Source organism: Patella vulgata, chromosome 9 (assembly GCF_932274485.2).
Source record: "Patella vulgata chromosome 9, xgPatVulg1.2, whole genome shotgun sequence".
In the NCBI taxonomy this organism is placed as follows: Eukaryota; Metazoa; Mollusca; class Gastropoda; family Patellidae; genus Patella; species Patella vulgata.
This window is the reverse complement of record NC_065887.2, coordinates 17,677,883-17,705,313: the sequence shown is the minus strand read 5'-3', so window position 1 is coordinate 17,705,313 and position 27,431 is coordinate 17,677,883. Positions and strand designations below refer to the sequence as shown.

General features: G+C 35.2%; 1 long non-coding RNA gene across 1 annotated transcript; it reads left to right on the top strand.

Moving 5' to 3' along the window:
- On the top strand, positions 1-27,431 carry LOC126832370 (uncharacterized). The gene is made up of 3 exons (XR_007684689.2): positions 1-381; positions 3,920-4,200; positions 27,319-27,431. It is a non-coding gene; the product is annotated as an uncharacterized LOC126832370 (long non-coding RNA).

The window sequence follows — 27,431 nt, the reverse complement described above, 5'->3', positions numbered from 1 at the left end:
TGCAAATTATCAACGATTTCATACTCGATAAGAAAAAACACCTATAAGATCCTAACAATTAAATGTATGTTCTATAAATATATGAGAGATGTTATAGAATGAATCTGAAAGCAAGGGATCTCAGGCGTATTTGATAATAGGTTTTGAATCATACACAAATAGTGTGACTTGTGTGTTATGTATAGCCTAGAGTGAACTGATAATAACTCGAAAGCGCGTAGTATCCTGTAGGCGATGGACTATCTCTCCAAGTTTTCATCTTGGCCAAGAGAGATGGTCGTTATGATATGAGTTCTTAAGTCAGTTTCAATCTCACAACAGGTTTAGTTTCATAGTGGAGTATTATAATTGGATGTACTGTATAGCCCATTTCAGCAATAGGTAAGTCTATTATATATTTATTCTTGTTCGTGATATTGATAAATGGATTTCAGTTTCGAAAATGTCAAGCGCAAAGGTCGAACGGTTAACTGCTCAAGTAGATAAAAACATATATGGACAACTATTGTCATTCTAAATTCTGATAAATGGAAATACGTTTCGAAAAAGTTAAGCGCAAAAGTCGAACGTTTGACTGCTCATGTTGTTAACGAAATATGGACAACAACATTGCCTTCAACTATTGTTGTTCTAAATCACCAAAACGTTCTGATATTGAAGAATATATGTAAGTTTCGAAAATGTCAAGCTCAAAGGTCGAACGTTGGACTGCTCACGTAGTTAAAATATTGTCAAAACAAATGATAACTTACTCTTGTTATTCTAACTCATCAAAACAAATATGATAACTATTCGAAATCATCAAAAATAATAATATGATGACTCACTATTGTTATTCTTACTCATCAAAACAAATATGATAACTTACTATTTTAACTCGATCATCAAAAATAATATGATGACTCACTCAAAATCATCAAAACAAATATGGATAAAAATAATAGCAACATTGGCATCAACTTTTTGTTATTATAATTTTTTAAAAACATTCACTCGTTCAAGAAGCGTATTCTTCAAGAAATTAAAAATCTCGATAAGCATTCAGTTGATTATAATATTCATACCAATATTTGTTTATGTTATGGGTGTAGGTGAATAGAATGGTAATGAGAAATTATCCGTAGTTTAATAAGTGTTCAATCAGTTGTAAGTAAAAATAACTCCAAATATTCGCGTCTTGAACATAACAGTTTTGTTTTCGTGTAGTTCAATATGGTCAGAGCGTAATTTAACATTGATGAGACCAAGTGTGTAATATCTCCTGGGAAACCCGTCTATTTTTGTATTTAGCTATTACTTTCAAACTCATTAAAACAAAAATATAATATTCGTAAAAGTATGGTGTTTAATGTAACGTAGAGAACTTTATGGATAAATAATCTATATATATATATATATGTAACGCCATAAATCCTCAAACAAATTGAATCACATATAAATGAAATGAGACTAGAAACTCTACTTTTTTTTTAGATGCAAGTGTGTAGATACTGTCACTATATGTAAATTATGTAAGAAACCAGAAAAAAACAAAATTATTTTGAGGGGGGGGGGGGCTAAAATCCTAGGGTACGGTGCAACTACACTACTTGCATTGCGTTCAGGTTCTTAGATAGAGAATACCATCGCGAATATCAAACCTTGCGCTTTCCAGCTAAAATGTCTACCTGTGATAATTGAGTTGTAAAGTTCAGGTTTCGTGGAGGTCGCCATGTTTGATTCGAGTGTGTTTGTGCCACGTCCTCTGATTGGACAACACTATTGTTCACGTGTCTGTGGTAGAAGGAGATAACGTACCTATACGTTCAGCAATTTCTGACTAATCTAGCAACGGCTAGATGTTGTAACACTCATGGTCGTTGCTTCGGGAACATGTTATAATAAAAAAATATGTATTATTTAAATGTAAAAACTGTGGTAACTATAGAGTTCTGCATATCAGAGATTAAAAATGGGCCGACTTGTTAAAAAAAAGAAAATATAACTATTATTACTTATTCACGAATAAACTCCATACCACTATCTCATAGGCAAATATGTAGGCGCCTGAAAATAGCATGGGTTTGGGGAACTTTTCGCCATCCGCATAAAGAAACTGGAATGACAGAGTTGTAAACGGCAACGATAACGGTGTCTTGGAATTTTCCATGCACGATTTACGCATTTCATTCCATTTCAAGTATATCTGGGACGGCTCCGTTAACACTAGATAACTGCGTATGATATAAAAAATAAAACGCAGCGACCACAGAATTCTTGTAAAAAGAAAGTATTTATTATTCTTACTAGAACCCAGTGGTTAACAGTTGTTGTCACACTGACACATTCGGCATGTTACTGTCATTATGTCATATTCGGCGTGTTAGTGTAATTACAGGCCCGTCGGAGTGGGGGGCTAGGGAGGGCTTTAGCCCCCCCCCCCCCCCCAATAATTTGGCCACAAGTACTCTTTTCTCCAGGTTATTGCGGCCCCTGGACCCACGCCTATAAGGATCTAGGATGGAAGCCCCCCCCCCCCCCCCCCAATCAAGAATTACTTCCACCGGCCCTGAATTATGTCCCATTCGACGTGTTTCTGGCATTATGTCACATTCTGTGTGTCACTATTATTATGTGCCATTCGGCGTGTTAATGCCATTATGCCACATTCGGTGAGTTATTTTAATTATGTCACATTCGGCCTGTAACTGTTATTATGCCACATTCGGTGTGTTACTGCCATTATGTCACATTCTCTGTGTTACTGCCATTATGGCACATTCTGCCTGTTACTATTACTCACATTCGGTGAGTTATTTTAATTATGTCACATTCGGCCTGTAACTGTTATTATGTCACCATTCGGTGTGTTGCTGCCATTATGTCACATTCTCTGTGTTACTGCCATTAAGGTACATTTTGCCTGTTACTATTACTATTTCACATTCTGCATGTTAATTTGATATCTAGATGCGAAAACATTTACACCGCAGACTATGTACCCCACAGTAATGGATCTAATACTATATAATGAATAAAATATTAAAAAAAAGATGATTGGAATTATACTTTTAGAAGAAATTGTTTATTAATCGTAATAATATCCCTATGGACATATCCAGGATTGTATTGCCAATTCCATTTTCTATATGACGTGTTCTGGCGTGTTTTTTTGTGTCGATAATTTGTATTGGTTGTCTTATTTTACCTCATGTTTCATCATTAAGACGTTAATGGTGGCATCAATCGATTTGTTAGACAACATTATACATGACAGTTTTTTTGGGTTTATACTCGTTTTAGCTTAACAAACTTGCTATAAAATAATGGCTTCTCTTTTAGCGTTATACGCGGATTAGAGACTCCATGTTAACTTTACAGAGTTATTCATGGAAGAAATAGTTTTCGTCTCGTAGTATGGATAATGTTTTTTTTCCCCATTTTTTTTTTACTGTATTACATGAATGGGTTTTGTTATAACGTGTGCACTTTTATACAAGAAGTGTACCCAGTGATGTTAAAGGCTTAACCTATCAGATTGTTCGATTATATCTCAAAAGTTATAATTATTTGATGAAAAGACTAGTTATTATGTTTATCCCAAAACCTTCATGAAGAATGGGTTGGCTTGTACAAAAAGCCCTTACCTGTTACCGGCTCAGACGACTTGGGTGCTTGTAGTGTATGTTGCGTTGCCTGGCAAACTATATTTATACCTGTTGTGGTGTTTGTAAATACAAAACAATAACACAGGCTAAAACAAGGACGTTGGGCGTATTTGATAGATCGCTATCAAAACATGGCCTCGTTTATTTTCATTAAGATGTTTCTGGATGTAGTTATTTACTACATTCTTGATTTTCAAACTTTTTTGAACAAACGCACTTGTTCTCAAAGTATTACGTCTGTCATCTATTTAAAAATTTTGTTGTCATTTCAGACGTGAATGCAGATATACAGCCATTTTGCTAGTGTTAAAAAAACCAGTGATATAAAATTATAATTGAACAGCTTTGACAGATACATGATTTAACTAAATAACGAGAGCTACAGATATTAGATGAAGTGAATTAATATAAACAAAGGGTGATTAATATACTGAGAGGTAAATAATAATTCAAGATATTGTACAATTAAGATATCATTTTATCAGGATGAAGATTTGGGATATTGTAGAGAAATGTGTGGTGTATTTTATAGGAATGGTCATTGTTTTAACAGGTATGTATATATTAGATACAATACAAATACTTCTTTGTTTACGGTAGATAAATGCATAAATAAATAAAAAAATACGTTCAGGTAAAAAATCCTCCACTTTACTTCATTCTGACATACATTAAATCATACAAGCCAGCTGTCTGTCCGCTATAGGCGTTTTCAGATATTAATAATATATACATTGAAAATACAATACATATATTATATAAATACATTCTTAGAATAATAGATTTCCATGACAATGGATTATGAATAATATTAGGTAACGTACGACAAAATGTTATTAGTATATAATACATAACATGAATTAATTCACATAGTCTTGCTGGTACAATTTGACAATATCCAATACTGGAATATTGAGATGAAATCAATTTGCATAAACCAATTATGTAATCTGGCTATTAAACTTAACCTTTCATTAATTTACATATTCTTCCTGGTATAATCTGACAATAATACAATACCGCAATCTGATTAAAATACAGATTGTTTCATTCTTCATAGTTCAAAATTTCGTTTTATTTGTCTGTACTACACTAGGATCTGGAAGAGTTGTTATATAACAGGCGTTCTGGATGGCGTGAGGGATTAGCCAATTAAACCATCTGTTACGGCGACTTCTTGGTGTGCCATGCACGAAACTGTGGGTAAACCACTTGAAACGCCAACGCAGATTGATTAATCATAGTCTAACGTCATGGAGTCAAAAAATACTCATTCGACCCCTAACGCGACCTTCCAGTACAACTGATCGGATCTTCATGTAGTGAAGGCCATCGAAAGTATAAAAAAAAACCGAAACGAAATATAGATCTGTATTCTAATAAGATCGACAATACCAAAGTGAAGAGATTAAATAAATGTCAATAGATTAATATAATTTGGCTATAAACTTAACCTTTCCTTATCATTTATATCAATTTTATTCTCTAATAAACCGATAATAGAAAAAAAATAGGAATAACGGGGTTTAAAATCTCCTTATACAGTATTTATATACAAAGTATATTCTAAACAATAATCATTCATTAGAACGTATATACATGTATCGGAATATAATTACTTACTCGAATCATAGGCTAGGTCGGGACACACATACGAAACTATTGCGCGGAAATATATACCCGCTATTTGGACGTAGCGTGATTCTGTATTCTGAACTGCTCATAGAGTCATATAACATTCTGTTAGATGAAATGGAACAACTGAGCTAATAAAGACGGGCATACGCCATGCAATATGCTATGAGGGACATGTTTCCCTACTTTTATTTCGAAATACAGCTGTCAACAATTCTTTTATGCATTTGCATGCCAATCTGTATATGTGAGCTGGGTGTTTTGCCCTACACTACTAACAAGAGGAGACCACGCTGGGAGATTCCGGGAAATATTCTCGGCCAACACCTGAATCGAACCCTAGGCCATGCTGGTTAATGAGCCGTGGCCTTGCTCAGATCCCCCTGGCTGTAGTACCAGGTACGCCACAAAGAAAGGAAGAGGAAGCGGCTTCAATTATCAAGACATATTTCCAGCTGAATAATATATTTTAATGATACTTTTTTTCTGAATTCAAACTTTAGTATTCTCCTTAACTAAGCTAATTTACTAATACATATTATATACAAATCACACTTGCCTTGTATTAGCTAGGGTGACCTTTATGCAAAATCTCTCAAATCTACTTCTGACTCTCTCCGGAGCGACAGACATTACAATAAAAACCAGAATCAAGGGCGAATTCATAGACAAATTTAACAAAATATGTAATAGGTATCGTTCTTTTAAAGGGCAAATGTCAATAGTCTAAGAGGATTGTGCTGGTCCACTGTGGAACAGTTCTCCCAAAAGCCTATAGATAGAAGGTGTTTCAAGATAGCGACGAACGAATAAATGAATGCGATTATGTTTAACGTCCTAATTTTCTGCACCGACTGTGCTAATGAAGACGGGCTTACACCATGTCGTGTGCTTTGAGGGAACTTTTACCCGGGCGGCGGCGCTACCGCCTAGACCTACTCTTATTTCCAATTCTAAATGCTAAGGCAGTTGTTACCTGCACACCAATTGTGTTGACGTGACCTTGGTTTTCGTCCCATCCGAACGAATAGACACTATCCTAGCCGAACCCACCATCCTGCACCACTGGCAAAGAGAAACCTCTCCGAGACGAAGGAAACTGGGAATGTTATTTAAATTGGTAAATTGAGATGGCTGTGGCACGAAAATGTGATATTTTATTTTAGTTTTAGCATTTTTATGAGACAGATAATCAAGAATGATACGATTAGTGATACTAAAATAGTGCATAGATATGTGAAGAGTATACTGGATGAGTAAGAAAATTGTTACCGATGCCATTAAAAAAAAACATTGTCAAGTATATTATGACAAGAACACAAACCACGACCATTTAATAAGACGCATATTACCCTATAATGCATTTAAGATGACAGTAGTGGTGTATGTAGACGATTCTTGCAGTCCGTGATCAGGGACGCACTGGGCTTCGGAGGAGTTAGGGATCCAAGGGCCACTTTCTGGTTAGTGGCTCATCGACCTTCGATTGGAATTTTTGGTGTTTCAAAATAAACAAAATTACTCTTCGCATCCCCTGAAAATTACAATGACCTAATTCCGAGGAGAACAATAGTATATGAGTGGGGTGAGTGTGACAAAGTGATCTATAACTTGTATCATATTAAGACTATATTTTATACATGTAAAATATTTATTTAGATGCATCGAACCAATTTGAACCTCACATGTGCGAACCCATTGAACCCCACTTTATTGAACTGCGACATATGCTATACTGTCCACTGTATACATATACACACGTTCACCACTACATATATTATGCATGTATATATTTAATTACGAACTTAATTTCCGCATGTCGTGACAATGCTCTTGATTAAATAAAATGATGCACAATCAGCAATACGAAGGTAAATAAAACCATGACACATTAGAGGAGCAGAGACGAACGTATGGACCCACCCGTAATTGCGAGTGATAAGCGATATATATATTCCTAATATAGTAAAAACAAATTTCAAGCGAACGGTAAATGTTCATTAATACATTCGGGTAAAGCGCTATAGAGCCATTCATCTCATATATAACTTGTACCTTAGATCATAAAAATATGGAAGGGTATCGCTGCCAATATTAAATGCTCTGCTACAATGTCTTTTCCATTGATTATATGTAAAAAGTACAATGTACAAAGTCCTAATACCGGTAATGATAAAGTCAAAATACCTCTAAGGCAAGAGTTAAATGTAAAACGTCAAATGTTAAGTGTTAAATGACAAATGTTTTGTGTCAAAATGCTTTTTTTGACGAGCACATTTTACATTTCTCTCATTACATTTTACATTTGCCCTCTGTCACATCCCATTTGTCCTTCACGCATTCAAAATAGCATGTTTCGCACAGCATCAACTTTCATATGCAAATGTAGGATATCACGTGACTTATTAACATATACGGAAACCTGGCACACAATAAGTCGGAACAAGGAAATTCATGACACTATAACAGTAAATCAGCCTAGCACACAATAACAATTTACTTACCTTGACATTTTGGATGGTACTTTACCATGATTACGGGGGGGGGGGGGCTCTGCAAAGTCCTAATACGAAATTCCAGGCATCATGTTACATATTAGTGAAAAGCGCGTTCATTTCTGTTTGTAAATATGTAAATAGTTTTTTGGTACAATCGTATTTTCATAATTCAAATCCAATAAATATCACACTATTAAAGGGGTATTCAAGTAAAAATACTGGTCTAAATACGAAATTCCAGATACCATGTTACGTATCACTCATTGCTCTTTTCAAATATATACAAATAATTTTTTGGCACATTCATATTTGCTTAACTTTACAAAATAAGATTCAAGTTAAAGTTGAAGTAAAGGAAGGGTGGGGGGGGACTAAACTAAAATAAAGATACGGGGCTTAATCAAAAATTCTCTTATGTCCATACTAAAAAATGTATAGTCATTTCTCTCTTTAAATATATTATTTATTTGTTGGGCACAATGCTTATATATTGTTGTTTTTTAATGAATCAAAGTTAATTAGTTAATTTAAAATATCAAAATACGGGTATTAATACGAAATTCCAGTTATTGTGTTATAAATTACTGGAAATTATGTTTCTTTAGCTGTTTGAATCTATCAATTATTTCCTGGCACATTCATGATTACGCACGGTCGTCTAGATAGTTTCTTATAGTGTGCCAGCTTGATTTACTGTTATCGTGCGGTGAATATCCTTATAGTGTGCTGGTTTATAGTGTGCCGGGTTTCCGTATATGTTAATAAGTCACGTGATATCCAACATTTGCATATGAAAGTTGATGCTGTGCGAAAGTTGCTATGTAGAAAACGTGAAGGACAAATGGAATATGGCAGAGCGCAAATGTAAAATGTAATGAGAGAAATGTAAAATGTAGACACGTCAAAAAAAGCATTTTCCCACAAAACATTTGTCATTTAACACTTAACATTTTTGACGTTTTACATTTAACTCTTGCCTAAGAGGTATTTTGACTTTATCATTGTCGCAGAGCATTTAATATTGGCAGCGATATCCTTCCATATAAAAAGGAACTTTGTGAAAGATGTAACTCTAACAGGAATATCAGTCCAAAAATCGTTCCGTTCCGTTCTGTATGTACAAAGATGTGTGGAATTGAAATGCCACTCGCTATGCAAACCCGTCGCCATTTTGCTGTCCGCGACAATGTAATGATCGGCCCTTTTTGGTACATTATTAGCGTGGATTAAGTCGTCAGGAATTTGATTTTTTGGGCAAACATTTCCATGGCCCAACAAAACTTTAATACGGGTTTATTTTGTTTGAAGGAAGTGGTACAGACGTGTTCAATCTATTTTACCCCAAAATGCCCTTTCCAAGCAACTCCATGAGCAGTTTCGATCCTACATGAACTTGGCAAGTGGTATAGGCTCGCTTGCCTAACCTTTTGGGGCTTTCACCGGTTCCTCCGATTTCTTCCATTGCTAAACCGCATACGCCGAAGCGAACCATTGAAATGAATATGTACCACAAGTTAGTCTCGAAATGACCGAGTTTTGTAAAGTGGACGATAATGTCGAAACATACCTCAAGTAATGAACAGTATATTCCATAGAATTGTGATTTGTGTATCCCTCTCTCAAAATATACTGTCAAAATATGCTATTATTATTATTGATCGAGCTGATCTTTTTTTCAGAATAGATTTATATAGACTATGATCTCTGAGCCTATCCATCATGTCTTATTATAAAGTGTTTATCAGAGGTTGTCTTGTCTTAATATCGACATTGGAAGGATGTTATTAAACCAACTGAGATGCATATTTCATTTCTGCTGGATGTTTTCAAATATTGTATAAATTGGCAAGGAAGGCCTTCGATCTGTTAGAATGGAACAGCAACCCAAGGTTCATAGGCCCATAAAAGGACATTTGACAGTTGTAATTCGAAATAAGAGTAGGCCTGGCTAAAATTCTCTTAGTAAACTGCATGCCGTATGCCCGCTTTCATTAGACCATACGGAGCAGAAAAGTGGGACCTTCATTCATTTCCACGATATTTTTTCTGTAAAGTTATAACAAAATGAATAAACGTGTCCTAACATTATTTACATCTCAGCGACCTTGCCGAAAGTTGAGGTGGCCTTAACAAATAGATCTAGCCTCAAGTTTTAGCGCCCAACCCCATCTAATGTGATGACCTTGACAATATATAGCATCACGTCTGCAAGGCATGCTGATATGAATGCCATCCACGTATAGAAACATGGTATAGTAGGGTGAATTTGGACTCAATAGTAAATGTTTAATACGTCATGCTAATCCGCACAGTATTACATAATTCAGTCAATTATATTTTAATGGATCTTAATCCACCTTAATTACCCACCATTTATATCTACTTCATATTGTCTTATATATTTCATTAATCACCTGTCTCCAGTATTCTTTGTTTTAAACTTTAAATTGAGCTTATAAATTATAATTAACGTCTACGGGCTATAGCGTTTAGTTACCAGGGTATATTGTTTGTAGATTTATAGGATTAATGCCCTAGGCGATGCATGGGGATATATAGACCCAAAATGACAGAATTTGGGAAGAGCTGGCTATACACGTGTCTTGGGAGATCAACTTAGATCACATACCTAAGGACAGACCTTATTTACCTGTATTTGGAGACATAAGTTTATGTCATTTCCCATATCCACATTGGAGCTTATTTACTATTAAGCATTGGACCAATAATTGTTATATTAATTGTCTGTTGTGATATATGTTGATATTGATATGATGTATTATGATTGTTTTTATATGTTGCCGATTAATATTCGGGACGAATATTTTTTTTTAAAATCTGGGAGTATTATAGTAGGGTGAATTTGGACTCAATAGTAAATGTTTAATACGTCATGCTAATCCGCACAGTATTACATAATTCAGTCAATTATATTTTAATGGATCTTAATCCACCTTAATTACCCACCATTTATATCTACTTCATATTGTCTTATATATTTCATTAATCACCTGTCTCCAGTATTCTTTGTTTTAAACTTTAAATTGAGCTTATAAATTATAATTAACGTCTACGGGCTATAGCGTTTAGTTACCAGGGTATATTGTTTGTAGATTTATAGGATTAATGCCCTAGGCGATGCATGGGGATATATAGACCCAAAATGACAGAATTTGGGAAGAGCTGGCTATACACGTGTCTTGGGAGATCAACTTAGATCACATACCTAAGGACAGACCTTATTTACCTGTATTTGGAGACATAAGTTTATGTCATTTCCCATATCCACATTGGAGCTTATTTACTATTAAGCATTGGACCAATAATTGTTATATTAATTGTCTGTTGTGATATTTGTTGATTACTGTTTACCAAAGAATATAGAGAACTATTAACAACCATCAACAGTCTTGTCTTCTTTTAATCAACAACGAAGATTCCAGAAAATACACGAAAAGTGCACTTGTACAAAGGCATTAGAATTTATTAGACACCCACTAAGATACTAATATTTGTAACTGTCGTTTGTCTGTCTATTCAGGGTTGTCGGCTACACTAGGGCTGTCCCAGGGCTGAAATTTGGTGTATAGAGGTAGCTCGGACCGGGGAGTAACATGGGCTAGTTGACATTGGTCTACGACTTCCGGTTCGGAGTTTAAGGCACAACCCGTGCAGCACCGGGTCACCCGCTTTAGTACCAAATAAAATACGATCTTGCCGATTCCTGTCTGTGATTAACAGAACCAAAATTCACCCTTTTTTCAATCTTAAACAACTACATGAAGCAGAATATTCCAGGGTACCTAATTTTAATCCCAAACCTAGTTACCTCCAAGACCATTAGTTTAATGTATTTATTAATCAATCAATATCAGTCTTGATCACACATACACACATACACACATCAGTTTCCATGTTGATTTCTCTTGATCAAATTATTTCCTACTCTGGGAGAGTAAAATATACATCAGATATTAATTCGTATTATGTTGTTTCTGTCTCTCTTCATATCCCAAGACTCCAGTTTCTGACTTTTATACCGCTGGTATTTAATAACGTATTCCGCTGGTTGTTTTCTGTTCAGTAGATTTTCAGAGAAGTAATCTTAAGTAGTCGTCTACTGCACAATGGGTGCCACGGTTACTCGATGAGTAAGTGACTCGCACACTAGCCTGGGGGTCCGGGTTCGATCCCAGTGTTGGCCTAGAAGGTTCCACGGGATTTTCCAACGTGAGTTATCCTTTATCACTGATGCAGATCGAGGGACCTGACAAGAAACAGTATCTAATCGTTCAGATAGGACGAAAAAACGTGTACACCTTGGCGTGCACGAAAAGGAGCAGGACAACATTTTTCCTCGTAACACATCGTAGGGTGTATGTCCGTCTTTATTTATTCATTCATTCTACTGCACTATATTCATATTCTTCCTAGATTATATCACCTTTAAATATTAATGTTTTGTTTCACTGTAACCAGCATTCGGATATAATCTAATTTTAAATTCAAATATTTCTTGGATAAGCTTGAATCTATTTGTCATTGGTTTCTTATAATTGAATGATGAAACAACATCTGTATCGACAAACAGGTGCTAAAGAATAAATGGATGACGGTATCATCTCTATGCAGATTCTAAAACTATTCTTTGGTAACAATCTGTCATCTTTAATCACTAATAATTGAAAAATATCGCCTTGTTCGGCTTGCACTAATCCAATATTTTATATGAGACACGGCCCCCCTGTGGGTGTCGAACAAAACTGAAGTAGTATGGGATCCGAACAGCATTCTGATATACATAAGTAAAACATTAAAACTAATTTAATCTGTTTGTGAATAGCATGTGATACCGTTGGACAATATTCATCCTACACCTTTTACATTTAAATAATTATTCGATAACATAGACCAGCCATGTCGGTGGCAAATTGCTAGCGGGTGCTAATACAAATATAGCCAGTCAGTATAACGTGAAAGATCGGTGGCGTGTATAAGCCAAACCGGCTCGAATTAATATAACAAAAGAGCATTGCAACCTGGATTGACAAATAATTACTCGTCACCCCTGATAATTGTTAATTGCAAATAAACACGACAGTCTTAACTCAAACTTCAAACAAACTTGTAAGACACCGAACAATTTCCGAGTATTACCCACGTACTCATCCCCAAGATGAGCACAATGGCAACTGGAATTTGGGAAATTTAGGCTCACGATCGCCCTTACAAATACCAGAATAGAAGAAAATGCTAATTCGTCACCTTCGGTATTCTTTGTCATCGTCATGGCCATCGTTGTTGTTTAAAGTGTCCCAGCTAGCCTTCTATTCAAATTGGGAACCATGGTGGTTCAATGAACAAGAACCTGGCTCGCTAATGAGGAGGTATCGAGTTGGCTTCCAGTGTTGTCCGAGAAAGCTCCTCGGTATTTTCCTGTGCGGCTTCTCCTTGTCAGTGGTGCAGGACGGATACTGACAAGGACAGTGTCTAGACGACAAATTGAGGTCCCGTATACGTCTTGACAGTTGGAATTTGAAATAAGATTAGGCCGTGGCGCCGCTGTCCGGTTACCCCCCCCCCCCCATATCACACTGTATGACGCATGCCCGCCTTCTTTAGCCTAGTCGATGCAGAAAAGTAGAACGCTAAACACAATTTCATTTCTATTCATTTCTGGTGTTTGACAGTAAAGAAAAACCATTATGCTTTGATGATGTTCATGTTTTATGCATTATATGCAAATATATAAAGGGATGGAATTACTTCATTTTGTTTTATTAGATTTATTCCACGGATTATTTCCACTTTTATTCCATGTTAATTTAGTTGTTGTGTCATGTTTGTACTTTGAATTTGTCATATTTATGGAGTGTGGTTATATTTTATGTGTATTTCGGTATGAGTTCTAAGATCTAATAACACTGAGAATATTTTCGGAAAATCTGATTCTTTTAATGCTTCAGGTTAGATTCAAGATTATCAAACCAAACAGAGTATGCTTATTTTTTTTAGAACATCCTATACTACATCTCGTTTGTTGAACGTGTGGAGGGGCGGGGGCATTCACTTGATTTGATTTGATATTTGATGTGTGTTGTTTATTGCATGCAATGTCTGTGTAGTTTATGTCTTGTCCACAGGTTTGTCTTTCCGGTTTGGTTTGTGTGTTGTGCGATCCGCCTGCATTTACTATTTAGGTATAAATATTCTTGAGAATATTTCCGAAAACAAAACAAGTCGGTAAATCCAGCTGTTTTAATCGTGTTCCTACCAGTTCCATCTCGGCTGTGACCTTTGACACCGATACCAAGCTCCATCTAGACATTCATAATCCACCAAAGAATTATTCGTGATAGATGTCCGATTTAATCGAAGAGTATAAAGGAGAATTCATCGGAATCATTCGGTAATACCGGGTCAAATCTCATCAACCTTCAAGAACACCATAAGTCAAATACAGACTCGTCAACAATCAATTGATCCGATAGAACGGGGATAATTGAAAACAGAGATGAGTAGGATTACTCCGTAGAGGAACGAATTGTTTCTAATGAATAATTATATCATTTATTGACTGATAGCAAAATCTACTGTCCAAGACGTGCCTTACGTGATTCTGATATGATTGAACTTCAGTTGTTGGAACAAGAAGAAAGGTTTTCAGTATGTCTATCTTTAGAAGTGGATAACAATATGGGTTAGCTTTCAAATAACAGTGAACAGGTGTTTACGAGTGATATTTCTTTGTTAAAATTAGAAAAGAATAAGTGGTAAGCCTGATGCAAACTCCTTGTCTGCATATCGAAAATCCAAGCATAGGTGTCCTTGAAGACCTCGACCCCGGTTACGAATAATTATTATAAAAGTTTGAATTTCCAAGTAACGACGACGTCATTGTCTCCTCAAGAGGGGGCAGAAAGAAATCAGCCCTTTGCCGTAGCCATATATATTTATGTAATGGAGTGTAGGAAATCGGTCCTACCATTTCGTAATGAGACCGATTCTGTTGGACTCTTGAATACCCGGTTAATCATATTATGAGATTAATTTAATATCCAGTTCAACTCATCCTGTATGTATTAAAAAATATCAAATTAGCGTATTTGGAACATAACAATATTTTGAGGCTTCTGACGTCAGTAAAGTCTACCTGGGGATTTCAAACAAAGCATAGTAAGTTTCTTGAAGACCAATATTGCCTATATTGTTTGCGACTGGTAATGAATCCAAATATAGATGTATCCCAGGGAAGTCTAAAATTTGCATACAGTCTGATTTGAACATTTGCGTAGTAATAAATTCAGATATTCAGATATCAGTTAAATTGTACCCTGTGTTAAGTAACTGTGTCGTTATCATACCGACGAAGATGTCGAAAGTTCTAAAGTCTCTTTAAATATGACTTTATGTCCCGAATGTGTAATAGCGACATATGTATTACAATTATTTAAGCACAGAGAATATTCTAAAAACACAGCATGTCAAATTAAAACACGCAAACTGTACACTTAGTGTTAATATTAATGAAATTGCTATCGAAATCGATTTTAATTTGCTCTGATAACAGGTTTTATACTGATTTATTTGAACACAAAACTAGAAACAAAAACATCTGGTAGTTGATGATTTAATCAAGGTACGGGTACGGTATTAATATTGTTTAATATTTTAATTTAAAGGGACAATCTCAATTATATTTTGGAGAATAAAACTGCTTAATTTTGTGTGAAAAGCCCTTAAAAATGTTTACCTTAGGGCCGAGCATCAGAATTCAATATACGTGATACGTTTGCAAACAACTTATACACGTCAGTCTTCGTCTGGAAATAGAGACCGGTGTCCCAAGCTGTATTATTTGGTGTTATAAAAATAACGTGTAGGTGAAATTTACCGTTCGTTATCAAGTACAGCACATGCATCACACACTGTTCTGACCCCTAAAAGAACGGAAATAGATTATCAGGTCGCCCAGCGAAAATATTGACCCGAAATCTTTAGAGGGAAAGCGATTTTGACGACTCAATAATTTGAGCTGATATATTGGTAAATACACCAATCCTCCATATTTTGGCGTTTAAATTTCATAAGTACACGGACTTTTATTTTTGTTAAAATCGGGATGGTTCCTTTAAATAGACAACCAAAGCTGGAATCTTTCAGAATTTTCCGTCGTGTTTCCCCCTTGTCCATGACACTTTTTGTCAGATCAAATTAATGGTATGAAGGTTACAGTTTCACTAACAAGATAATAACCAGAAACCTTTTATCAACTTTATGTCGCACATCATCAATATTTAAATTTTACTAGCTGTGTTACCCGACGTAGCGCACATTAATGTCTTCTGTGGTTTTATTTTGAGCTAAACATTTAATAGAAAAATACAGACTTTTCTTGAAGGTAATGAACCAGTCTAGAAACATATGACATGGAGCATTACTGCGTTAATATGGCTTTTATAACCTAGACACATTATAGAACAAATCATACTTTCCTAGACTGTCTCATTAGCTTTCTGAATAATAGCGAATGCTTAGCCAGAAATCAAAACTATAGAAGACACCCATCCGTGCCACGTGGAATTAATAATCTAGTAATGATAAGTAATCAATTTCGTCATTAAATACTGTACCGCACAACAGAAATAGATCATTAAATACCACACCAACTACAACATAAATAGATCATTAAATACTGCACTAACTACAACATAAATAGATCATTAAATACTGCACCAACTACAACATAAATAGATCATTAAATACTGCACCAACTACAACATAAATAGATCATTAAATACTGCACCAACTACAACATAAATAGATCATTAAATACCACACCAACTACAACATAAATAGATCATTTGGTTTTCTAAATTGAACTAGGATCCACGGTGACTAAATGGATAAGACGCTGACTCACTAACGCAGGAGGTCTCGGCTTCGGACTCATCTTCGTGTTCGGCGGGCACCAAATACAAATTGTAGAAAAATTCCTAGTAATTGTGAAGTTATTTTTTTTTTAAAAATTTAAAAAAAAAGAAAACTGCTTGTTTTTTGTATAGGGCAATGAGTAGCAACCCTGTCCAACCTGCCCCCCCCCCCCCCCAACGGGGAAGCGAGTTATTGAAATAAGACTTTTAAAAATATGTTAGTCCTGAACTGACCTAGTTTGTGTCGACTGGATGTTAAACCTCATGTCAATCTCCCTGTGTGTTCAATAAAACACAGTACACTACTATATAATGTAAAGACCGTATCAAAAGATAAAACGTGTTCCTGGTTATTACCAGAGAGGTTATCATTATTCATAAGGACAATGGCGGAATGCGAACAAATAACTTCTCATAAACCGTCTAGAAAATATACTTCGGTCTTTTATGTATTTTATGAAATGAATTGATCAGGAAATTGAAAGTATTGACCTAGAAATTTAAGCAAGGTTAAGAATTCTTCCATCACATTAGTTTCATGGTAAAGAGACCAAACGTTTCATCGCTCAGGCGATTAAATTCTGTAATGTGTATATTTACACATGATCGGTTTTTGTTAAGTCAGTTCCACAGTTTCGTAAACCAGTAATTATTCTTGTTGATCTAAAAGTTCGAGCTAATGCAAAGGATCTCACACGAGAAGTACTCTAATCTTTTACATAGGATCTGGCTCATGTTCACTGAGGATGAATCGTTATTCAGAGATTTGTCAGTCGATCAGTTTTTGTAAAGTCAGTTCAACACTTTCGTAAAACATCAATGTTGATCTACAAGCACCAGCTCATGTAAAAGATCCCACAAGCAAAATACGTTGATCTTTAATCCTGGATTTGGCTGATGCTCACATACTGAAGATGGATCGTTATTCAAAGAACTGTACGTCGAAGATTCTTGTTTTGTTTTGAGTACATTTGATTAAAATAGTAAACCTAGTCTATCGTTTAATGGATTCCGCTTGACTGCATTGTATTTTGGTTATAATTTTTTTTATGAATTTATTTAGAATTGAGTCATTGGTGAAAGTGATGGTTGGATGCAGAAATAGTTTTTGAATGAAATAAATATCTTTATATGAATGAATCATTTCCTCCGCAGTTTTCAACTTTACGTATATAAGACTACATAATGGAGTATCTCAGATATGGCGCAGGCACCCAATTTGTTGTCCATACAATTAAGTTTATTTGGAATTGCGTCTGGTTTCCAAGTATGATTTCCCTCAGGGTAGTATTTATCCAAGTGATTAATACTAGGAAAATTACAATTGATGTGGATGGCATGATTGTTTGAAGATTATGTTGAATTAGTAGAGTAACTGAAGACACTCGTAACTAAAGATGTCTAGTAATTCTTAATTATTTGCTCAATATTTACCAAAACTAGGTAGATGCATTAATAAATTTAATTTATCTTTTTAATGTGTACTAACAATGTACGCTTGGTCACTTTGAATATATATTTATTCAGATGATCTCTATATTTTAATGCCCGCAAATCGTAACTAAAGATGTTTAGTAATTCTTAATTATTTGCTCAATATTTACCAAAACTAGGTAGATGCATTAATAAATTTAATTTATCCTATTAATGTGTACTAACAATGTACGCTTGGTCACTTTGAATATATATTTATTCAGATGATCTCTATATTTTAATGCCCGCAAATGCGATTTCAGCATATTAAAATAGGACAGAAAATGTCAAAAATGAGTGTATGCGTAAAATGACAGTCCAGATCACGTTATATCATTAAATCTTTTTATAATTCCATTTTCTCATCATAAAAATCTAAACAGATGTCTCATAATTTTAGGTATTGGACTGGAACTTTTGAATGTCATTTTCTCAAATTAGTTTAAATCATGAAATGACAAACGGTATTCACATTAAATTTCAGTCTGTTGACAACATGTTGCCCACATTAGTTTATAATGATGAAATAGTAGGCAATAACATTGCTTCAGCTTGTAAAATGTTTGCCCAGATATTGTGTTATTGAAGGTGGGTGATTTTTAATATCGGTGTTCATCCGATTAATATCGACCAGTTGGTACCAGTTACGAACTTTCTAAACCTTCTAAATACATTATGGTTCTTCATTTTCCACCTCATTTGTGATAAGAAAATCTTGTTAGCCTGAACAGAGCACGACATGGAATGGTTTATCTGTCATAGTAACCTCGAAGAAAGATAGATAGTAGAACGCAAATGTCAATCAGCAACTAAATACAAAACTGGAGATAAATATCCACCCACATTATTTGCGTGGACAGTAAATACACTTGGGATTGTCTTTGTGTCGGCTTTAAAGATATATTCCTTCGAGATTCCGATTACTTTGTTTGAATTAGGAAATATGTCTAAATCGCCAGGAAAAATACATTTGCAGAGACCACATTTCATTTCATTTGCAGAGACCTATGTGCGGGTTGTTTGTTTAAAGGTACTGCCTTCACCACGACCAGAAACGGTTTTAATCCGAGACATAGTTAAATAGGCTTCATGGTAGCAAGTCATTTCCAGTAGACTGACATTATCTTCAGAATACGTTTACAGGAAACACATATATCTTCTCCCTCTGGATTGATTGTATTCGTAGCTTGACATATCCAATTAACATAACCGCACGTAAACTGTGCTTTGGAGACAAACGTTTCCTCTAGGTAGTTCTAGCGGAGCCTATATTTCTAATCTATGGCTATAAGGTTTGTCTATATTTTTTTATTTTTCTTGGCAGTTTTAAAAAAGAGATTGTTTTTTGTTTAGTTTTTTTATATTTTCTGCGGTGTTTTTTTAAAAAAAAAAAAAAATTGTTGAGTATTGGGGTGGGGCTAGGAATATTGTCTAGTTGTTCAGATAGGACAATAAACCGTGCACGCAAAAGAATCCTTAGCATTTGCAATTTTGAGACGATTTTCAGTGAAAGGTTGTCATTAATGCACACGACTTGTAACACGACCGTCTTCTTCATTAGATTGGTCGGTGGCGTCAAAACCCATTTCATTTCAATTCATTCCACGAAAGTAAAACCTGAAAAAATATTTTACCTATAATGAGCGAAGTATTTAGTTGACAGAGAGTCTTTCATTTCCTTTAAAATGCAATATGTATTCCTGCCCACTCTGTCTCTTGTTTTAAATCTAATATTTCTTGAATGTTGTCATGATCTCAAAAGATCATTGCACAACTCACTAATATTCAACATCACGAAATATCACTTCTAATCCTATGGGCTCACACTCTACTGTCACTGACATCCCTTGTGTTTCTCCCCCGTGTGCCATCAATACAGATTATAGCTGATGGAATTATATAAAAATTATTCATCCTGGGTACTGCAGTGACAGACCAATCTTCATTTCTAAACAAGAAAACAGAACTTCCCAAGATTGATTCACCACATGTCGACAGAATCATCTAAAATAAAACCTGCGTTAAGTCCCATGTGCCCACCGGCTATTGAGTCGTTTCGCGAATTTAATCTATTTTCGGTTTTCACATCAGATTCTCATTGTTTAGTTGGAATGTACGTCTCGGACCAAGATGAATCTACAGCTTCTGGTGATTGGCACCATCAATTTATCATTTAAATATATTTGAAATATTCCCGACATAGCGTATGAAAGAAAGAAAAAACCCGGCGACATCTAAAGCTGTTAATCCAAATAGGGTGTATGGATTTACAATACACTGTCTATCAAGACAAAAATGAAATCGGCACAGAACACAATGCTATTTGCTATAGGATTACGTCCCGTGGAATTGGTGATTCGAAATAGGCCTCTATTGAACACCTTTTTATGGTGCCATTTTTTAAAAATGTATATTAGTTTTGCTTTTCGGATACATTTTCCAGTTAACGAATATCGTAAGGTGATTGGTTGTTCGTGACCAGTTAATTACTCCAGTATATAAATACCAATAGATATACAGTGTATTCAGGGCGGTTGGGATTACCTAGTGGTCTAGAGAGGAGATAGGGACGCCTTCTCAACCTCCTGGGTTTACTCCGGGTAGTCCGGTTGAGAAGGCGTCCCTATCTCCAAGCCACATACGCACTACCGTAAGCCAGAGGTGACCGGTCAGCTAGAGGTAGAAGCGAGGCACTCTAGACCACTAGGTAATCCCAGCCGCCCTGAATACACTTTATATCTTGAAAATAAGACAAGAAGAAGAAGAAGAGTGTATTCTATAAGTGTAGTTTAGTTCGTGATCGTAATTAACTATACATTGTTCTGTGTGTTGCGTGACATTGCCTAACTAATCTATAAGGATGCCGTGGACATGAATTAAGTCTGGTATAATGGGTCGAGTATTTTGTCTGGCTTTTTATACATTCCAATAGCTGACGTACCCCTCATTAATCACTGTAATCGGGTTGGCGTTTTATTCAATTACATCCTTTACAGAGTAATATTCAGCCTGAAAGTAACCCTGCCATCGTCAAATTATAGTACACATAGTAGAAGAAATGCCAATGGCCTACACCCGCCTACTAAATCCGCCATTGATTGCAATACTTTCTGCTTTCTGTTAGGTAATCTTTATTCTGGCAACCATCTTTTAAAGCACGCTGATGCATTACCATGTTTTTATTAAGTATAGAATGAATAAAAACAACGGAATTTGTACGGGCCTTTTCTATTTTTCTCGTTTTCTCTTATCTAGTGACATTCAATTATTTTTTTGAATTGTCAGATATCCTCTCAGCGTCTCATATAACAACTTCTGGTCTTCGAAGATATTATCAGTGAGCAGAAATTAGCCCGCGTATCTGTTATCGCTCGTTACTTCAGTCAGTTATATAGAAGGATAACTCGTTTTCCATTTTTTGCGCCACTTCCGTTTCTTGAAATCTTCGTTACACATCTATCGTAGCAATGATCACTCTTTTAAAATTATATTTCGAATGTGTTTAACCATTTCTATCACATGTGATAATGACTGACACCAATATTGTCCTTTAACGTTTAGCGTGACACTCTAAATTCATCAAAATCCTGGACAGCATAGACATCTAGAACAAAACAAAAAAAAAAAAAAATGCGCTTTACTGGTTTTTTGATTTTTTTTTAAAATATGGATTGGTTGCTAGTCTCTTGAGCAACCTTAACGTTTACCGTGACACGCTATCTTCATCTAAATCCTGCACTGCAATGACCCCAGTTCATAAAACCGAAGTATAGCGCCGACATCTAGAACAAAAAAACCCCAAATAAACCCCAAAAAACCCCAAAAACATGCGCTTTACTCATTTTTGAAAATGTTTTATATAGATTAGTTGCTAGTCTCTTGAGCAACCTTAACGTTTAGTGTGACACTCTATCTATATTTAGTGAATTGTCTAATGGTTTATTTCTTTTTAAAACGGCGGAAGGTTAATGGCAATGCTTAACTGTGAATAAGATCGTTAGAGCTAGGTTATTTCCCTATAGAAATGCGATGCTACTTCATCACTATTTCAATGAAAACTGTCTGACATGAAAATCAACGGTCTTATAATTATGTTACCCTCCAAACAAATGACTTCTTTAACACATCGATATTCAATGGCTTTCATTTGAATGTCATTAATTATTTCCAAAATCATTTGAGAGGAAAACTGTTTTTCTATTTCTTCATGTGAATAAGGCTAGAATGAAAATGAAGATGGTTAGACCTATATGGTCAAATTGAAGTTAATAAAATATAATATCACAGTACACAGAGAGATAGGGGGGGGGGGGTCAATACCTTAGTGAATACAGAATATTTTGGCACCCAATCATACGCCCACATTTAATGCTAATGTATTGGGAAGCTTCACTCTATTGTTTCATTTCGTCTTATGTGATTTGATTTGGAATCAATCCAAATTTCTCTATTTTGAACGCCAACAATGATCGGGGCTTCTTATACTCTTTATATATGTACATTTAAATAATATTAAATGATCAAATTTGAGCAATTTGTTATTTGAGAATTAAAGATATATTATGAGAGATTAGATAAAGAGCTAGCACTTCTCACTATAATAGTTAAAAACTAGTTAATGTAAAGGGTATTTGCTGAATATATCGGTCAAATTGATCCACTCTGAACGGAGATTTGAGCAATTGAATTTTCGATCTAGCCTCGATCATCATTACTAAAGACGGTACGATTAAAAACATAGTCTCGATTATCCATATCATGATTAAATCATGACTGAAAATTGAGCAACAAATGGGATCCTAATCCAGTAAATATCGCAGGCTAGGGTTGACATCGAGAGTTTAAGTTCTCGATAAGTAAATTAATGTCTAATTAATAATTTAGGTAACATTTCAGGCCTAAAGAAAGACATGCAATAGGCAAATTTAGCTCTTGCATAATGTATGTTTAAAGAACTGTATACACACGATCTAGCAGAATACGTTTACACGGTCTTCTATGCAAACTTGAACAGTCGTAAGATATTTCAAGCTATGTATATTATAACGAAATAAATGATTATTTGTGTTGACACGTCACGGATTTGATCAGCTTCATATGATTAAATTTCTATTTTCATATTGTGAGATTTGAAATGTGTATCAATGATGAAATCGGCAATTACATACGTCATTAGTGACCGAAATATGACAAATTCGTGACTCCTCGTCATGTATCGCGTGATCAAAACATTATTATTGTTGAAAGTAAGACATTAGTTTACTCAGGAAATTCTTTGAGGTGTGAAACACTTTGATGTGATAAACATAATTATGAAAGAGATCTGCTCGCTTTAAAAGAAACAGCAATTTTCATAAATGCGTATTTTCTAAAATGATTTAAAACTGCTTTTCATTACATTAAAGGGGATATCCAAGTGGATTTCGGTGAATCAAACAGGTTTATTGTAGATGACTTCCTTGAAAGCTTTATCCACAATTATCTGAATCTATTTGGTACTTTTTCGCAGAAATACACACTTTCAGTTTCAATATATTATATGGCAGGCAGTAAGTTCCCACTGTTATGATAATGATATTCGTGATAATCACGTCACAGTTGAACGATGGAATTCCGGAGACGATCATATTGTTCAGTGTTTATATCAAGTATTCGCTTGCACGAAGGTGTCTTTAGCAGTGAGAGGAAACCCTACTTCTAGTCACACAATTGGAAAGCGTGGGCTCGAAACCACGCCACTTGAGTCAGTATTACTCAGTAAAAGACTTATGATCTAAAGCGCACGCGGTATACCACTCAGCCACCCAACCCCGCTAAATAAGTTACGTTGCCCCAGTAAGGTAAACTAGCAACCTCTTCCGTGAGGGTCAACTTTTTTTTTATATATATATCTGAAATTCACTTTTTGAGGTTGTATAAAAACACATTAATTGACGGACACACTGTGAAATATGTAACAATCGCTTTTATCAGCAACTAGAAGAATGTCCGGCTTACTCCCCGGTCCGAGCTACCCTTATACCCCAAATTTCAGACTCGGGGCAGACCTAGTGTAGCCGCCAACCCCGAACAGACAGACAGACAGACAAACAGACATACAAACGACAGTCACAAAAATTAGGATAGATTTACATAAAATAATGGTGGGATTGTGATCACCATCTTTTAAAACATTGGTGAAAAAATAGTAAATGGTAGACTCGTTTGCATACTAAGAGGACAACATCACGACAACCAGGTTTCATACCGATCGTACTTGATCTAGTGGAGCTTGAGGCTTTTTTTTCTAAGAGCGTCTTCCATAGTAAGAAAAACAAGATGAGTTGCGCTTAGGGGCCAGTTCCTAGTCCAAAAATTATTTTTACAAGGTAGTCTGAATAATGGACTTATTTGTCCATGCTGGTATTTCTGCCTATTTTCACTTGTTGTTCCCACTCCACCCGATGTAGACTATCTTCGTGTCTGCTTCTGTTTTCAAATCTAACGAGCAGTGTTTTCTCTATCAATACAATTACCTCGTCGAAAATAGAAAATTAATGAGCACGTCATTTCTTGAAAGAGATTTTTCGGATTATAATTCCACTTAGTGTAGTATTGATGGCGTCGACTTTGTTTAGATTGAAATCAATCACAAAACCTGTTGCTACATGATTATTTACTGCGTAAATTCCCACTCATATTTAGTTCAATATGACTGCCCTCAGTTTATCATTCAATTATTGAATTATCGACACATTTCTCTTCTTTGATGCCAGTTGAATTTTATAGATTATTTTCCTGTTGTTTTTTTTTTATTTCTATTAAAACCAAGAAGAACGCAATATCGGCAATATTTTCACGAATTCTATGGAAACAACACTATTTTAAAAGAAATAGAAATTCGTGGCTATTTAAGCCCATATATTACGAAGTTCTTCGGTTTAAAAGAGGAGGTGGGTGATTGAGCGGTCTAACACGTACGTTTTAGATCTAGGCCTAAATCGCAAACTAGTCGCCTGTCCAGTCCCCACCCCAGTGCTAATGATCCCTATGCGAAAAGGGAATTGTTGAATAACAATTAAATGGCATAGTTTGTATCGAGGGGACGTTCAACCCCCATCTTCCCTTTCTCGAAATGAAATTAAATCATGTTAGTCCCACAATGGCCTATTTTTTTAGTCGCGGTGACGTTAAGAACCCCTATCCCCTCTCTGTCTCCATCTCTTTAAATTTCTAGAAGGACATGGTATGACTGCCCTCTTTAAATAATGAATGATGGTTGCTGATAATAGCCCCCTGTAGACGACGTAGCGACAGCCATCAATCTTTTACTTATAATGAAGAAAATGCAATTGTTAGATAAAATATAATATAAATTTTTATGTATGATAAATCACGTTTCAGTCAGTACATGAATACAAAATCATTCAACTGTAATATCATGTTCTAACATTCGACAAGTAATTGACATTGTAAACATTGCTTTAGACGGGCATATCACTTCATCGGAACCGATCCCTTTCAGAAATATTCTATAACATTGTCCAGTTCTATAAAATGCTCATGGGTCAGTAAGATGTCATATTGCTCTATCCAAATACGTCATAGGCATGCGCCTTACCCAGTTGGTGCAGAAAAGCAGGACGTTAAACCCCATTTCATTCATACGTTTCTAGGGTATTCATATTTGCAATACTATTTCTTGGTTTCTTAACGTGTCGGCATCAGTGTTCCCGACTCTGTTCTGTTCTGCTGCTGACGGGTTGACTCGACCCCAGTGACCTTGGCTGACTACTGATGACGCCTAAATAAATTAATAATTGATCTTTCAGAACTATGTCTTATAATTTAGTTTTCTTTACAATTATTAAATGTCCCTAAAAGATTTCTTTAAAATTATTAAATGCCCCTAAAAGATTTTTTTCGTGCCTTCTCAGATGGCTTTGGTATTAACTTTGCTATTTTCAAATGGCTGTGCATTCATGTACATTTATTTTGTTCATAAGTCTACAGATAAAACTAATAAGCAGTCTATAATCTATTTTGGCATAATTTCAGGATGTCTGTCTTATCTCAAAAAAAAAATTGCGATATTTTATTCATTGAGTTTGAAGTTTCAGTGTAAGGCCGAAGGCTGTGGGATTTCAGATATAGACATATCTTAGATATATTATTCGTATAAATATACATTACTTTTCCATTTTCAATAGACACCGAAATGGTATCAATAAACACTATAACACCATTGCTTTAAGTGTAGAAGGGGTACTGAGGAGTTTGCTGAAATTCTAAAGAACGCACAAATTTCTATTTCGCGCATCATCCACGAATTCAAATCTTATGTTACATCACAGAACCCGAAGACGACCCCAATAATGACCCGTGTGGTACATTACGATGCTTGTTATTGAAAATGTGCATATCGATTTCAGTAATCTCATGCAAACCTCATTTATGTTCAAGTGTCATTAATTTAAGTCAATAAAAATAAATAATGACCTCGCGTCGTTTATTATTCATGGAATTATTAACGTATCCTAATCGATGTATCGTATTATATTTATCGCTTTAATTGTGTAGAATGTGATATAGTATGATATTTATGATTGTTAAATCTTCGGGGAAATAAGAAATAAAATATCTCCTTTTTTACACCATAAGCCTTTGTCTTCCACTGAAATTGATCTCTTGGGATAATATAAAATGACTTGAACATATATAGTTGCTGATATTTATAATAAATCTTAACGCAGTTACGCGTACAGACCAAATTCTTAGCTCGTATAGTACTTATGCAGAAGGTTTTATCCCAAGATCGAATGTTTTAAAAATATGTTTACTATAGAGACATCAGATTAGAATGTGTTATCTATGGTGTACTTAAAGGTAGCGTGCTTGGGTCTTTAATATTTTTAGTTGATCACGGACCAACGGTGCAGCTAGTGTAAACATGTAGCCAACCATCATTCACGCCCATTCTATATGTATCTCGACAATAGTTAGTGTACTTCGGTTTGCTCTTAATCTTCAAATACATGTATTTGGGGATGAAATAATATTGAAAAATTATCTCTTAAAATTAATACATAAGAAGGGCTAATACAAAGTTCAGGTATAAATTTAATCAAAATATTATAATTATTTATTTTCCAGGTATGTGCGATGGATTACGGTGCTGGCATTGTATAGCAGATAATTGTGATGAAGATCCTAGTAGTAATTATAAAGCCAGTCAAAAAGATTGTCTACAGGGACAAATTTGTCAG